The 14,862-nt window shown below is 41.7% G+C and overlaps 1 long non-coding RNA gene across 3 annotated transcripts in view; it reads left to right on the plus strand.

Moving 5' to 3' along the window:
* Nucleotides 1-351: 351 nt before the first annotated feature.
* LOC141074219 (uncharacterized) overlaps nucleotides 352-14,862 on the plus strand; it is a 31,364-nt gene continuing 16,853 nt past the window's right edge. For 2 of the 3 annotated variants that reach the window (XR_012227159.1, XR_012227160.1), the window contains exons 1-2: nucleotides 352-664; nucleotides 894-1,044. This is a non-coding gene — a long non-coding RNA (uncharacterized lncRNA). Of the gene's footprint in view, nucleotides 665-893; nucleotides 1,045-1,686; nucleotides 1,937-14,862 lie in introns of those variants that run through there. The other variant, XR_012227158.1, reaches the window with a different exon arrangement.

Consider the following 14,862-nt stretch of genomic DNA (forward strand, 5'->3'; position numbering starts at 1 on the left):
CCTGAAATAAAACAAAAAATAAAAAACAACAATATACTATACCTGTCCATTGTTCTGTCATACGCCTTAATCCATGTCTGGGGGCGAAAGGTCTAGCAGACATCTTAATTGGGGTTTCCCCTTACAAAACTAAAAAGTGTCAGTGGGGTCACAGCACATACTATAGGTACAGTCACAGAAGACTGAATCTCCCACATATTAAAGGCAGTGAGAGGGACTTGTATTGTAGCACTTACAAAGTAATTTTCCCCTATTGAACCCCCTTTGTGTTCTCACTCACTATGGTAACCCATTAATGGCCACCATAAAGCAACACATTTTTCCCACAAACACAGGATACTCTCTCACAGTGAATTCCTTTACAGTACCCTCCACATACACAGCATGATTCCCATTCAATGCCCACACACAGTGATGCCCACACACAGTCCCCACCCATACACACACACATTAAGATCTCCAGTGACCCCAACACTGTATGATGGTCCCTACACTGTTCCCCAACACAGAATAATGGCACCCAAAGTAATCCCTTCCACATACAGTGGTGGTGGAAGTGTGCGTCAATTAAAGTCATTTAATTTTTTTTCGTTTTAATTAGATGTGTACACCAAAATCCGAAGGGTCAAAAAGCAGGAAAGAGAGCACTATACTACATGTGAAGGTGAGTGAAAGGTCTCCTGCAGTATTATTTTGCATAAACGAATGAAAAAATTTGGATTGTGATACAATTTCAAAATGGATGCATCATCAAATGTTTTCAAAAGTGGACATGGATTCATGAGTATTTGAGTGGTGATGCACATTTTGTTATTGTATTTGTTTTGTATTGTTTTTATATTTTTATTTACTACTTTTTAGTAAAGTGCACCTGTCACCTCTTTTTGCCGCAGCAAGATAAGAAAAATAAGTTTGGGGGGGCGGTCCGATGCAGTCCGGTCCGATGGGTGTCGCAGCTCCAGGTCCGGCGCCTCCCGTCTTGCGATGTCGCCATCCTGCTTGGTTCGTGTCTACCCGGCATCGCGCTCCTGCACAGGTGTCTGAGTGAGTATAATAAAACTTATTTGTCTTATCTTGCAGGTCGGATGGGGGGGCTTATCTACAGCATTATAGTATACTGTATATCAGCCCTGAAAGGCGGTGGCCGCATCTTATAGCGGCCAGAACAGCTGACAGGTTCCCTTTAACAGTTAAAATTATACAAACAGCATTTATTTGTTAGTCGCTTAGCACCACTAATTTCACAGCACTTTACAGACATTATCTTTACTATCCCAATTGGGGCTCACAATACAATTTCCCTATCAGTATGTATTTGAAATGTGTTAGAACCCTGAAGAAACACAGACAAACCTAGGATGCACTGCAAAAGTAAAGCTTGTGAACAGGGCCAAAGTAAAGCTTGTGAACAGGGCCTAAGTGAGACATTTTACTTATACATCATATAGAATTCTCTCCAGATTTATGCATGGCATGCCTATAGGAGCTCAGAGATGTTCACTGTCAACATGACATAGGTATATTTTATGATCTTAGGTTAAGTAATAAATACATCAAATATTATACCATGAGTTATTACTATTAAGCAGCATCATTTCACAAATAACCTAACAAAAATATAGCTTAGACTTTTTGTAGAGTTACAACTTGGGTTACACTACACAAAGCAATTTCATTAATTCACAGATTGGTGTTATTGATGCAAAATGGATACAACCACAGCCAAAAAAAGGAAAGGTGGTGCAGAGAAGGTCAGGGAAAAAAAGAGGAGGAGTCTGGAAGCTGATGCAGCAAAATGTGCAAAGTTATCAGACTTGTTCTCCCGCACAACTGTTCTAGCCACAACACTTACAACAGCTAATATTCCTCAGACAGTGACGGAAGACGAAATAACATCTGAATCGGTACCTGCATTTGACCCTTCTTCAAGTGATACTGAAGCTGAGGTTGTTACATTAACTACTGTTGTACCAGGAGATGCCTGTTCATCGTGTACTGGATCGGAGCCAGAGCCAGTCACATCCGTATCCAGTATTGTACCTGTGGCTTCAATTTCTCAATCTGTTCCATCATGTTCTATTGAGTTTTCACCATCAGATAGTGCTTCTTTCAGTGTAGAAACCACCTCTGGAGAAAGCATCAACTACTTTGCACGCCCTTCATCAGGCCAACTGTCTTTATTTTTCAAAAATCACCCACAACAAGATACCGAAGAAGATCCTAACTTCCAAAAAGTCTTCTTACGCAAAGATGGATCAAACAGAAGATGGCTGACATACAATATTAAGAACAAATCATTATTTTGTACTGTCTGTCTCGCATTTTCAAAGCCTTCTACAACTGGTCCATTTATAGATGGGTTGAAAGATCGAAGGCACGTTTATCAAAGATTAGAGGAACATGAGAAAAGTAATAGTCACAGAGGTTGTGCTGAAGCATATTTTCTAAAGGCAACCAGTGCAGATATTGGAAGCCGCCTTCTTCATAATCAAATGTCAATTCGCCGAGAGCAAGTTCGAAAAAGAAGACAAGTACTTCATAGGGTAATAGACATAATAAAGGTGATTGGAAAATGTGGACTCAGCTACAGAGGGGACAAAGCTGAAGCAGCATATACAGTATGTTAAAGAATGTGACTTTAGGTCATGGGAATTTTTTGGAACTAGTTCTACTGTTAAGCAAGTATGATGTTTGTCTGCAAGAGCATGTAAGTTAATGCATTGAAAAAAGCCAACAGCAGCATTCCAAAGGTGCTAGAGGCAGAGGATCACTATTAACATTGCTGTCAAAAAACACTGTGAATGGAATCCTTGATGCCATCAAGCAACTTATTCAAACTACTATTGAAAAAGAAGTAAGGGACGCTGGAATTTTCTCCATCCAGATTGACACATCACAAGATATAACTTCACGAGAACAGATGAGCTTTATAATCCGTTATGTCACTAACCAAATCCATGAAAGGCTGCTTGCAATAGTAGACTGCAAGTTAACCACCGGTGAAGCAATACACCAGCTTCTAATGAACGTTCTCACTTTATGCCACATAGACGTTACAAAATGCATTGGCAATTCCACTGACGGTGCAGCTAATATGCAAGGGACTTACAAAGGCTTTTCAACTTGGTTAACAACTGTCTCTCCTGGCCAAATACATGTGTGGTGTTATTCGCATATCCTAAACCTAGTTTTGTCAGAGAGCACCAAGACAACTTTGCAAAGTGCATCATTATTTATGCTTCTCAACGATGTAGCAACGTTCATTAAAGATTCATATGTTCGAATGGATTTGTGGGAGAATGTAAGCCAGGACCCACTCCATCGTAGGCTTTCAACAGTAGCTGAAACACGTTGGTGGTCAAAAGATGTTGCTTTGAAAAAGGTTTTTGGATCCTTTGACAAGCCAGATTCTGCTTTATATGTCGGTCTCATTGTCATGCTTAGAATTTTCTATTCTTCAAGCAAGCATAACGCTGATGCTCGTGCAAAAGCTAAAGGATACTGTGACTGCCTGCTTAGATACGAAACAATCATTACAGCCCAAATTTTTTTACGCATATTTGAACTCACCTCTCCATTATCTAAGTATTTGCAAACATCTGGCATGGATATTTTAACAGGTTATTGGATGGTGATGGACGTGCAGGAGAGTCTAAAAAGTTATGTTCGATCATTTGATGAGGTCAAAGAAGCTGCAAATAATTTTGTAAAATGGGCAAATGACCAACTTCAAGAAAAATATGGAGAATTTAGCTTTGAAATTGAAAATTCTTTGCCTGAGAAAAGAATTAGAAGAAGAAAACTAATGGCAGGTGAAGTAGCCCAAGATGAGGTACATGCAAATGCAGAAATCGCATACAAGGTGAAAGTTCATAATGTCATCTTGGATGCTGTCACACAAAGCATGGAACAACGTTTCACCGCAAATGGGACAATATATGCAGACCTTGCCTGCCTTGATCCGCGAAACTTTAATTCCATAAGAGAAAATGGATTAAATAGCCCTACTTTGGATGAGACAAGCAAACGCTTGATTAAATTTGATGACAGAGCAACACCTGAGAATCTTCGCAGTGAGCTGCGCAGCCTGACTTTGCACTGGGAGAAATTGAAAAGATCGCCCTTAGAAGAATATAATATTAGAGTGGCAACAGACACAAGCCAAGACGAGACCATTGATGATACAGAACTAGTGACGAAAAGCTGTTCGTCATGCAAGAACTGTTCTTTGTGTGTCTATCAATTACTACAGCGCTATAATCTACTTACTGATGCTTACAATATAATTGGACAGGCATACAAATTTCTTCTAAGTCTCTCCATTACACAAGTTGCTTGTGAACGAAGCTTCTCTACATTAAAATTTATAAAAAACAGATTAAGAAACCGCATGAATCAAAGTCACCTAGAATCTTTCATGTTAATGGCTACTGAAAAGGACATACTGATGAAACTTGATGGAGATGATATTATTGACAAAGTGGCTGAAAAAAGCAACCTATTGTCAAGAAGCCTTAGATAATTAAAACGGCATCCCCATTCCTTTTTGGTTTGTTATATTAGAAAACAAACTGCAATAGCTGTAGGAGGTTTTCTTTTTTACATTAATATGTACTGTAAATTTAGAAATGAAGTTTACTGGAAAGGTACAGCATAGCCATAGGTTTATAATTGGGGAGCAAGGGTCCTTTAATACCGTTCTGAAGTGGTGACCTGCCGGCTGCTCCAGTGTGACATTCAGCGCCAGAGCCAGAGGTCACAAATCAATGCATATCCGAGTGCCTCATTCTGCCTGAGTAGCATTGGGAGCTTGTGACGTGACTTGTTCTGACTTCCAACCAGTCAGACGTTACAATCACAAGATCGCAACGCGGGACCGGAGCAGTGCTGAAAAACAAGCCGCAGGAGAGTGACTAGTCTAAGAACATGGACAGAGGACTTAAATTTAAAGCAGCAAACACAGTGCTGAAAAAAAAAGTTAAAGTTTTGTTAGCTGGGAATGGCAACTTTCTGGGCATTATGGTGTATTAAACTGTATTACAGTCAGAACACTGATGCAATAAGTGTCCAGAGATGTTTTAAGTTATGTGGTTTACAAGGAACGTGACTAAATAATTTTGAGTGTTTACGACTAAGCATTGCACTTTTGTTTTTAAAGGGGTTGACCACTAGTAGATAACCCCTTCTCAATTACTATATTCCACCATGTAATATAATAACAGCCTGAACTCATCTCTGGTGTTGGCAACATTCCAATCGGCAACATCGGCACTGGGTCTCCTGGGGCTTGCAACAAACTTTTGTCACATAAGCCCTGCAACCAGTCAGCAGCTGATAATGGGCAAATGAACTCTTACTTTCTAACGTAACTGATATTCAGAGAGGGCAGCAGCAGCAGTTCTCACTTCTTCTGGATGTCAGTTTACTCTAAAGTAGGTAAGTGTGAAGCAGCCTATTAACTGCAAGGCTCATGCGACATAATGTCATGCAAGCCCCAGGAGACTCAGTAGCGATGTTGCTGGAACAACAGCACCAGAGAGGAGTGTAGACTGTTATTATTTTACATGGTGAGATATAATAATTGAGAAAGGGTTGTCTGAGTATTGGATAACCCTTGAAAGTACAGTGCCTTGCGAAAGTATTCTGCCCTCTGGAACTTTTCAACCTTTTCCCACATATCATGCTTCAAACATAAAGATGCCAAATGTAAATTTGTGGTGAAGAATCAACAACAAGTGGGACACAATTGTGAAGTTGAACAAAATTTATTGGCTATTTTAAATTTTTGTGGAGATTCAAAAACTGAAAAGTGGCGCGTGCAATATTATTCGGCTCTTTTAACTTAATACTTTGTTGCTCCACCTTTTGCTGCGATTACAGCTGCAGGTCGCTTGGGGTATGTCTCTATCAGTTTTGTACATGGAGAGACTGAAATTCTTGCCCATTCTTCCTTGGCAACCAGCTGGAGCTCAGTGAGGTTTGATGGAGATCGTTTGTGAACAGCAGTTTTCAGCTCTTTCCACAGATTCTCGATTGGATTCAGGTCTGGACTGTGACTTGGCCATTCTAACACCTGGATACGTTTATTTGTGAACCATTCCATTGTAGATTTTGCTTTGTTTGGGATCATTGTCTTGTTGGAAGACAAATCTCCGTCCCAGTCTCAGGTCTTTTGCAGACTCCAACAGGTTTTCTTCAAGAATGGTCCTGTATTTGGCTCCATCCGGCATCTTCCCATCAATTTTAACCATTCTCCCTGTCCCTGCTGAAGAAAAGCAGGCCTAAATCATGATGCTGCCACCACCATGTTTGACAGTGGGGATGGTGTGTTCAGGGTGATGAGCTGTGTTGCTTTTATGCCAAACATATCGTTTGGCTTTGTTGTCAAATGTTCGATTTTGGTTTCATCTGACCAGAGCACCTTCTTCCACATATTTTGTGTGTCTCCCAGGTGGCTTGTTGCAAACTTTAAATTACATTTTTTATGGATATCTTTGAGAAATGGCTTTCTTCTTGCCACTCTTCCATAAAGGTCAGATTTGTGCAGTGTACGACTGATTGTTGTCCTGTGGACAGACTGTCCCACCTCAGCTGTAGATCTCTGCAGTTCATCCAGAGTGATCATGGGCCTCTTGGCTGCATCTCTGATCAGTCTTCTCCTAGTTTGAGATGAAAGTTTAGAGGGATTGCCAAGTCTTGGTAGATTTGCAGTGGTATGATAGTCCTTCCATTTCAATAGGATCACTTGCAGAGTGCTCCTTGGGATGTTTAAAGTTTTGAAAATCATTTTGTATCCAAATCCGGCTTTAAACTTCTCCACAACAGTATTACGGTTACGGACCTGCCTATTGTGTTCCTTGGTCTTCATCATGCTCTCTGTGCTTCAAACAGAACCCTGAGACTATCACAGAGCAGCTGCATTTATATGGAGACTTGATTACACACAGGTGGACTATATTTATCATCATTAGTCATTTAGGACAACATTGGATCATTCAGAGATCCACAATGAACTTCTGGAGTGAGTTTGCTGCACTGAAAGTAAAGGGGACGAATAATATTGCACGCCCCACTTTTCAGTTTTTGCATTTCCACAAAAATTTAAAATAAGCAATAAATTTCATTCAACTTCACAATTGTGTCCAACTTGTTGTTGATTTTTCACCAAAAATTTACATTTGGTATCTTTATGTTTGAAGCATGATATGTGGGAAAAGGTTGAAAAGTTCCAGGGGGCCGAATACTTTTGCAAGGCACTGTATATTGCAATTTTCTTATGTTATTTATCTTTTCTGACATGCTGCATTTTTATGAATTATGAATGTTTTATTCATCTTGTGAATTAATAACGTAAAATACCTCAATCAGCAGACCAAAGTTTGCTCAAAGATTGCACAGATTTTTTTGGTTAATGTTTTTCATTGTCTCAATGTTTTGAGATTGTATTTTCACTATATATTTAATTTTTGTAGTGGAAATACTATAACTTAATAAAAAAAAAATTTGTTCTTATCATGACTTCTTCCTGTTAAGTTTATTACACGTGTGTTATGATGGGAAGTTCCAGCTACAGTACTAAACTATTTGATGTACATGTATGTTTTCCACCACTTGTTTTTCCGCAATGCTAATATAATTACAAATGGTAGCTTTGTGGTTGATTCAAGTAAGAGCAATCCACCTTTATAGAAAGGCAATATGAAGCAGAATTACCACACGCAAACCTGCAACCAAAAAAAGCGTTGTGAATCTATCCTGTGGGACCATACTTTAAAGACGTCTGTTCTATGTAAAACATGTTTCTGTGGATCTGTAGAATTCCCAGATATTTCTGATTTAACAAACTGTAGAGAAAAGGTTGTATTGAAGATACCCTCCCATTTAAAAAAAAAAAAAAATGTATGTGTGTGTATGTGTATATATATATATATATATATATATATATATATATATATATATTATAATATTATTATAGCACGTGGGCTGCTTTGGTTGGTGTGCCAGGGCTGATTTTCAGTCCCAGTCCGGCCCTGCTGTCTACCATCATGGATCAGTTGCATAACAGTGTACCCTTCTCTCTACAGCTCCGAAAACTAAACCATGCCTGTATTGGTTTTAAGATGCCATGCATCTTAGATAGTTGCTGGATGACAGATATTTCTCCAAATTGTGAACTTTTGGATATATGCAAGACTTGGATATCCTGCTGTAAGATCCATTTTGAGAAAACCCTAGTTTTCTCACACTTTGGAGATCATTTTGTTCTAAAAAGGTCTAATAATACTCTGATTTCATTTTTTCTTTAACACATTCATGACCTCCAGTCCCAGAGGAAGCAAACTAGCCTCATCACATGATGGATTCTTCACCATATTTCACAGTAGTTAGGGTGTCCTGTGTATACTACAGGCTTCATTTCATCATCTATGAACATAACACTGGCATGCATTGCTAAAAAGCTCCAATGAATAGCAAGGACTTTTGAGTTGGCTTCTATAGATCTCTTGTCTTTTCCATAATGATCAAGTACCAGGGAATAAAACTGACCAGTATTTAAATGACTGACCACACCACAGTACACCGAGCATCCATACTTGAGTAAGGGGAGAGCAGTAACTCATGTAATAGGAATATACTGTGAAGAATTTGTGGATGGATACTGCGATATAGTGGCCAGAGACAGTCAATGTAGGAACCTGTAGGAGTACTTGAACAGGTTGTACAGGAGGAAAGCAGAGCCTGGATGCACATGGAATCTGATGGCACCTGAAGATAAACTGATCAAATTTGCAGAGCTAGGAGGGATAGCTAACACTAGGGAAGATAGCGAAAGGGGATTCAGAAGAAGCTAGATAAGCTTGAACAATGGGCAGCGACTAATATAATGTTATTTAACAGGGAGAAATGCAAAATTCTACATCTGGGCAAGAAAAACAAAAATTACATCTACAGAATGGAAGGAATAGAACTAAGCAACAGGACATGTGAAAAAAAACTTGGGTACACTAATAGATCACAGACTGCGCATGAGTCAACAGTGTGATGCAGCAGCAAAAATAGGCAAACACAGTTCTAGGATGTATTAAGAGAAGCATAGAGTCTAGATCACATGAAGTAATTATCCCCTTCTTCTCCTCCTTGGTCAGACCTCATCTGGAATACTGTGTCAAGTTTTGGTCACCACATATTAAAAAAGACATTGAAAAACTAGAGCAAGTTCAGAAAAGAGCTACCAGTATGGTGAGCCGACCTCAAAGTATGTCCTATGAGGAATGGTTAAAGGATCTGGGAATGTTTAGCTTGCAAAAAAGAAGGCTAGGAGGAGACTTAATAGTTGCCTACAAATATCTGAAGGGATGTCAAAGTGTAGAGGGATCATCATTATACTCATTTGCGCATGGAAGCATGAGAAATAATGGAATGAAACTGAAAGGGAGAAGATACATATTAGATATTAGAAAAAAACTTTGACAGTGAGGGTGATCAAGGAGTAGAACAGACTACCATGAAAGGTAGTGAGTTCTCCTTCAATGGAAGCCTTCAAACAGAGGCTGGACAGACATCTGTCTGAGATGGTTTAGTGAATCCTGCATTGAGCAGGTGGTCGGACACTATGAACCTTTAGGTCCCTTTTATCTCAAACATTCTATGATTCTATGGCCTGCTGTGATGCAGGAGGAAAATATAAAAAGCCACAAAGGCCAGGGCAGTTGGGGAGTCGTTGACTTGTAACAAGTCACCACCTGCGGGAGCGAGGCCAGTACTGGTTTATAACCAATCCTTATGAGGACATTTTGAGGAAGACAAGATCATCATTGTATGCAGATGAAGCAAGGGGTGAAGAGTTTTACTGAGCATAGGAAGTTTCGAATGTCGAAGTGAAGATAACAGAAAGCAGAAGCCCAATTGCATGAATGGAGATTCAATCATGTGAACAGAGGCACAATTGGATGAACGGCGACCCAACCATGTGAGCAGAGAGGAATAAGAGTTATTCCCCCGGGGACTGAAGCCCAAGAGAGAAGTTCCTTGACAAAAATAACTGTCTGCGGACAGTAGTGTGAAACCAGGCCAAGACTTGTTACCTAGCAGGAGTGAGTATTGGTGGACTCCTGTTGGGGCCTGAGGCAACGGCTGCCACTGGAAGCTACACAGGATTGGCGAAGGCCCATACGGACTTGAGATGGGCACTGTTAGCTGACAGGTCCTTGGATACTTTATGTATGTGTTGGTACACCAGGTGCCTCCTGTTGCTTACTAGATCTCTTTGTATTTGCATCTTTCTACCTTGACTGCCTTTACTCCACAGTCTCCAACACTGAGTATATTTACATTGGGAATTGACCAAATTGGAGACTCTGTCATCAGTGCTTAGACTTTGCTCCATTACTGGGACCTCTTGCCACTTTTCTGCCTTGTGAAGCTCTGTACCATTCTTGTTCCTGCTTTGCTCCATGTTTCACACACACGCTATAACCATCCTTGAGCACTGGTAACTTTTAGATCGATCTTGGAAACATCCCCTTTTTGACTGGTTTCAAATTAGTGTTTTTTAGCGCATCGTGCGCGTCCATGCGCATGCGCCATGCGCCCCTATGTTTAACATGGGGGTGCATGGTCTAGCGTTTGTATGCGTTTTCGTGCGCATGCGTTTTTTTGAAGTGTGCGCCTAGGCGCGCCGGACGCAACCTGTTGCATTTTTGGTCCGTCCAACCTGTGTCAAAAAAACTGATGCGCACGCTTCTGCACGGAATGCACCAAAAAAATCACATTACAGTCTATGGGAACGCAGGCGTGCGCATGTGTTTAAAATCGCATGCGTTTTAAGAGTTAACATACCTAGAAACTGGTTAAAACGCATGCGCCTAAAAAAGCAAACGCTTGCAAAACACATGATGTGTTTTTTGCATGCGTTTCTATTGCGCACGAAGCGCAGCGCTAAAAAACGCTAATGTGAAAGTAGTCTAACATCAATATTTGTAAGACAAAACCAGGAGTGGGTGATAAATACAGAAGTGGTGACGTGTTTCTATTATACTTTTCTGCTGATTTTTCCACTTCTCGGTTTGGCTTACAAATGCTGATACAAAATACTGACCAACTACTGAATGTGTGAACATGGCCTTAGTCTTACTCACAGATAGCAGATTGTTTGAATCAGGAGTTGCAGTATTTCGATTGATGCGTTTTTTAATAATTGATGTTTTTATGTTCAGTTAGTAATAATAAATCTGTAACTGCAACCACTGGAGATTTCTTGGAAAAAATGTTTTAAAGATAAAATCTGACTGCGCTGTACGCTTTTTTTTTTTTAGGTAGAAAACCAGGCTAGATATATTGTTTTTCTAAAACTAATAAGTGAAATAACTTATGAACTTCCAAATACTAGTAACAATAGCAACGCAGTGTGTTAGCCGCAGTGTACTTTGGATGTGAGCCCATAAGTATTCTCCAGGGTCATAAAACTTTTTAGATAAAATATGAAGCTAAGCTGAATCACTTTAAAAGAGGAGCTATCACTGGATCTTTTTTATTTAATGTGAGCGTCTCGTACAATTTCCGCTGCACCGTTTATTCTGGAACAGTTTTTCTTTTTCTTCTGTTCCAGAATCTGTGAGGCAGCGACAATTAGAAGAGTTACTCATTTTACTTGAAAAAAAAAAAACAAAAAAGAAAACAGAGACCGATCCTCTTTAAGAAGTTGGAGAGATCTTTTGGTGGTTATAATTTTTTTTTGTTAATTTTAATTTTACAAGTAAAGTCTGGCACTAAGTGATACTGACTAGAAGTGTAGATACGAAGTTGCTGAGTTATTAGTCTTAAAAGTCCCTTTGTCACTTAGGGCTTTTTTTTATACATACAAAGTTGCTCATAAAGGTATGTTTCCACGGTCAGTTTTTGCAGTGCTTTGGACGCAGCTCCGTCCAAAGTGCTGCCGGCTTTTGTACGCGCGGTAATTCCTCATGTGCTCATTGAACCATGTCTAATCACCACATCCTATCCACAGGACTGTGATATTTATCTTGCAGAGACTGAGCATCTCCGCAAGATAAATAGACATGCTGCAGTCTAGAAAGACGCACCGCATGTTCGGTTACGCAGGGAAGCCGCGGGTGTCCCTGCACGCCTAGTGGAGATGTGATTTCATAAAATCCCCTCCTTTATGCTGTAACATCTGACCGCTGTGGGTTGGACGCTGCGACTGTACGCAGCGTCCAATCCGCATCGTTTACTGACTGAGGAAAGATACCCTAAGGGCTCATACTCACTTGCAATAGACTCGCACAATTCTCGTGCGAGTCTCTCGCATGAAAACCCGGGCACTGCCACCAGCACTGGGACTGGAGGGTGCGGCTGCATAGAAATACATGCATCAGCACGCTCCAGTTCCAGTGCCGGCGGCTGTGCCAGGTTCTCATGCGAGAGACTCACGAGAATCGTGCGAGTCTATTGCAAGTGAGTATGAGCCCTTAGGCCGGGGTCACACTGGCGAGGAATACGGCCGAGTGAGAGGCGCTAAAAGCATGCATTACACACGGACAAATAATTCTCTATGGGGTCCCTCGCACCAGGCGTATATTTCTCATCCGTATTCTACGCTCCGTGCCAATCGCAGCATGCTGCGATTGTCAGCGTACTACGGCCGTAGTACGCCAATGCAAGTCTATGGGTCTTCAAAAAATACGGATTACACACGGACCAGACGTGTGACCTGCGAGCAATACGCAGGTCTTTTGGCTGGTGACAGGAAATGGTCCAATCCATCATCAGGAAGCCTAGACATGCAAATGAGCTCAAAAAGCGTTCCAGACATCCAGGAAGTACGCCTCCACGGAGTACAGCAGCAGCATGGCGTCCACTTACATAAATGTGGAGATGTTAATAGTCCTGGTGCAGGAGAGTCCCGAAATCTGGGACCAACGCCATGCCAATTATTCAAACCGGGCAAGAAAGGAGGCGTCATGGAGGCGCATCTGTCGCCAGATGTACCATGACTTTGGTAACTGACCACAAGAGGAGCAGCATAAAATTCGTAAGTACAAGCCAAAACATGAGTAACCTTAGCGCACAACAAAAAAGGAATATAGAATCAGCACCCACCTTCCTGTGCATGTACTTTTTGCCTCATGAGACCGTTAGATTTGGATGTGATACGTTGATTCACACAGCCATAATTTGGGTTTAGGCCACAAGCTCCTCATCCTCCTAGACAAACCAATAATTAAGTGTAGCTAAAGAGACCCTGTGTATCTTCCCAATTAGATATGCCACCATGGGTAGAAAGCACACCCCAGAAGGCCCCATGCCTAGACTACGGGTAGAAAATGTGACCTATCAAATATGTGAATTTGACAATATTTCCTGTCACATTGCAGTGGAAGATGTGATGAAACGCTGGCGAAGCATCCGGGACCAATACCACCGGGAAAGCCAGCAGCGGTCCAGGAGTTGGGATGCGGGACACGTAAAATGAAAATATATCTATTACGACCGGCTCTCCTTCCTCGCCCCAATTCTGGATCTGAGACCGTAAGTAGATTCCTCACACCACATTATACAGATACTTTACAGGGCCAAAAATATTGATGTATTTTTGCCTCTGTTCTATTTCATAACAGAACTCACTCCAACCTTACGGATCGAGGAACGGGCTCAGAGACAGAGCCCATAATTGATCCTGTAGGGGATAAGGTGGCTGGCCCATCTTCTCCCCCTACAAGAAGCATGGCAGAAGATGAGTCATCACAGGAGAACCCATTGGCTGCCCAACAAACAACACCACCAGGACGGTCTGCTGCTGCCCCATCACCCATCCTGGAAGAGCCGGGCAACTTGAGCAGCAGCCCAACTGGCCAGATCAGGGGATCCCCACAGGCTGCTGTTACATCCCGGCGAGGCCGAAGAAGGCGCCAGGTCACTGTTCAAGAGAGCTGGACCAATGTGGACACAGGGGTGCTAAATTATTTATCTCGAGTCACTACAGATGATGGGGAGGAGGCCTACTCACGTAGCCTGACCCTTTATCTCCGTGCCCTTACCCGTGAAGTCAGGCTCTGCATTAGGGGATGTTTTCAGATCCTGCTTGATGCAAGCACCCCCCCCAATACCCCATATGAGCTTTTCGAATATCTGGAGAGGTGGCAGCTTTCCCCCAGAAATCTAATGCGCATGAGACCATCCACACAGATGCTTGCTCAAGCACGGTCCGAACATCCTCTAATACGTGGGCCTACACCTCACCCCCTTCCTACCCCTACCCAACCTTCCCAACACCAGCAACAGATTTCTGGCTCTAGCCAACCCCACCAATATGGCCACTTAGTCCCACCCAGTGTTGGAGGCTGGTCCCAACCTGGTTGGGGACGACATGGCTATATTGGTGAGTATGAGACACGGGCCGACCCGCCCCAACAAGATGCCCCTCAGCAGTATTACTATGGCCACTACCCCCAACAATCACAGGAGGAAGGTCAGTACCAACAGCATGGGCAACAGTATGCACCCACACAGGGCGATGTTGCTCAAAGTAGTCAGCAGCAACCACAGGCTGCTCCTCCGCCATCTCCTTCCCCAACATTCCACAATTTATAAGTGGCTTAAAACATGGAATTAGTAAACCCATACTGTACATGACTGTTCTTAATTGGTCTGATGGGAGGAGATGTCCAGTGTGTTTGAACTGGTGGTTAAAATCCCAAGGCAAAGTCAAAAAGAGGTTTTATCCAGCAGCAACATGAGCTAAAACAGATAATACTAACATTTCTTATGACGGTTTTCAAATCATATGATTAAGACACCATGACAGGCAAGGCTACCGTATGCGTTTCTGAGATATATTACATGTCTGTAAAAAATACAATA

This window comes from Dendrobates tinctorius, unplaced genomic scaffold, assembly GCF_039654945.1.
Source record: "Dendrobates tinctorius isolate UK_male_01 unplaced genomic scaffold, ASM3965494v1 ptg000326l, whole genome shotgun sequence".
NCBI lineage: Eukaryota > Metazoa > Chordata > Amphibia > Anura > Dendrobatidae > Dendrobates > Dendrobates tinctorius.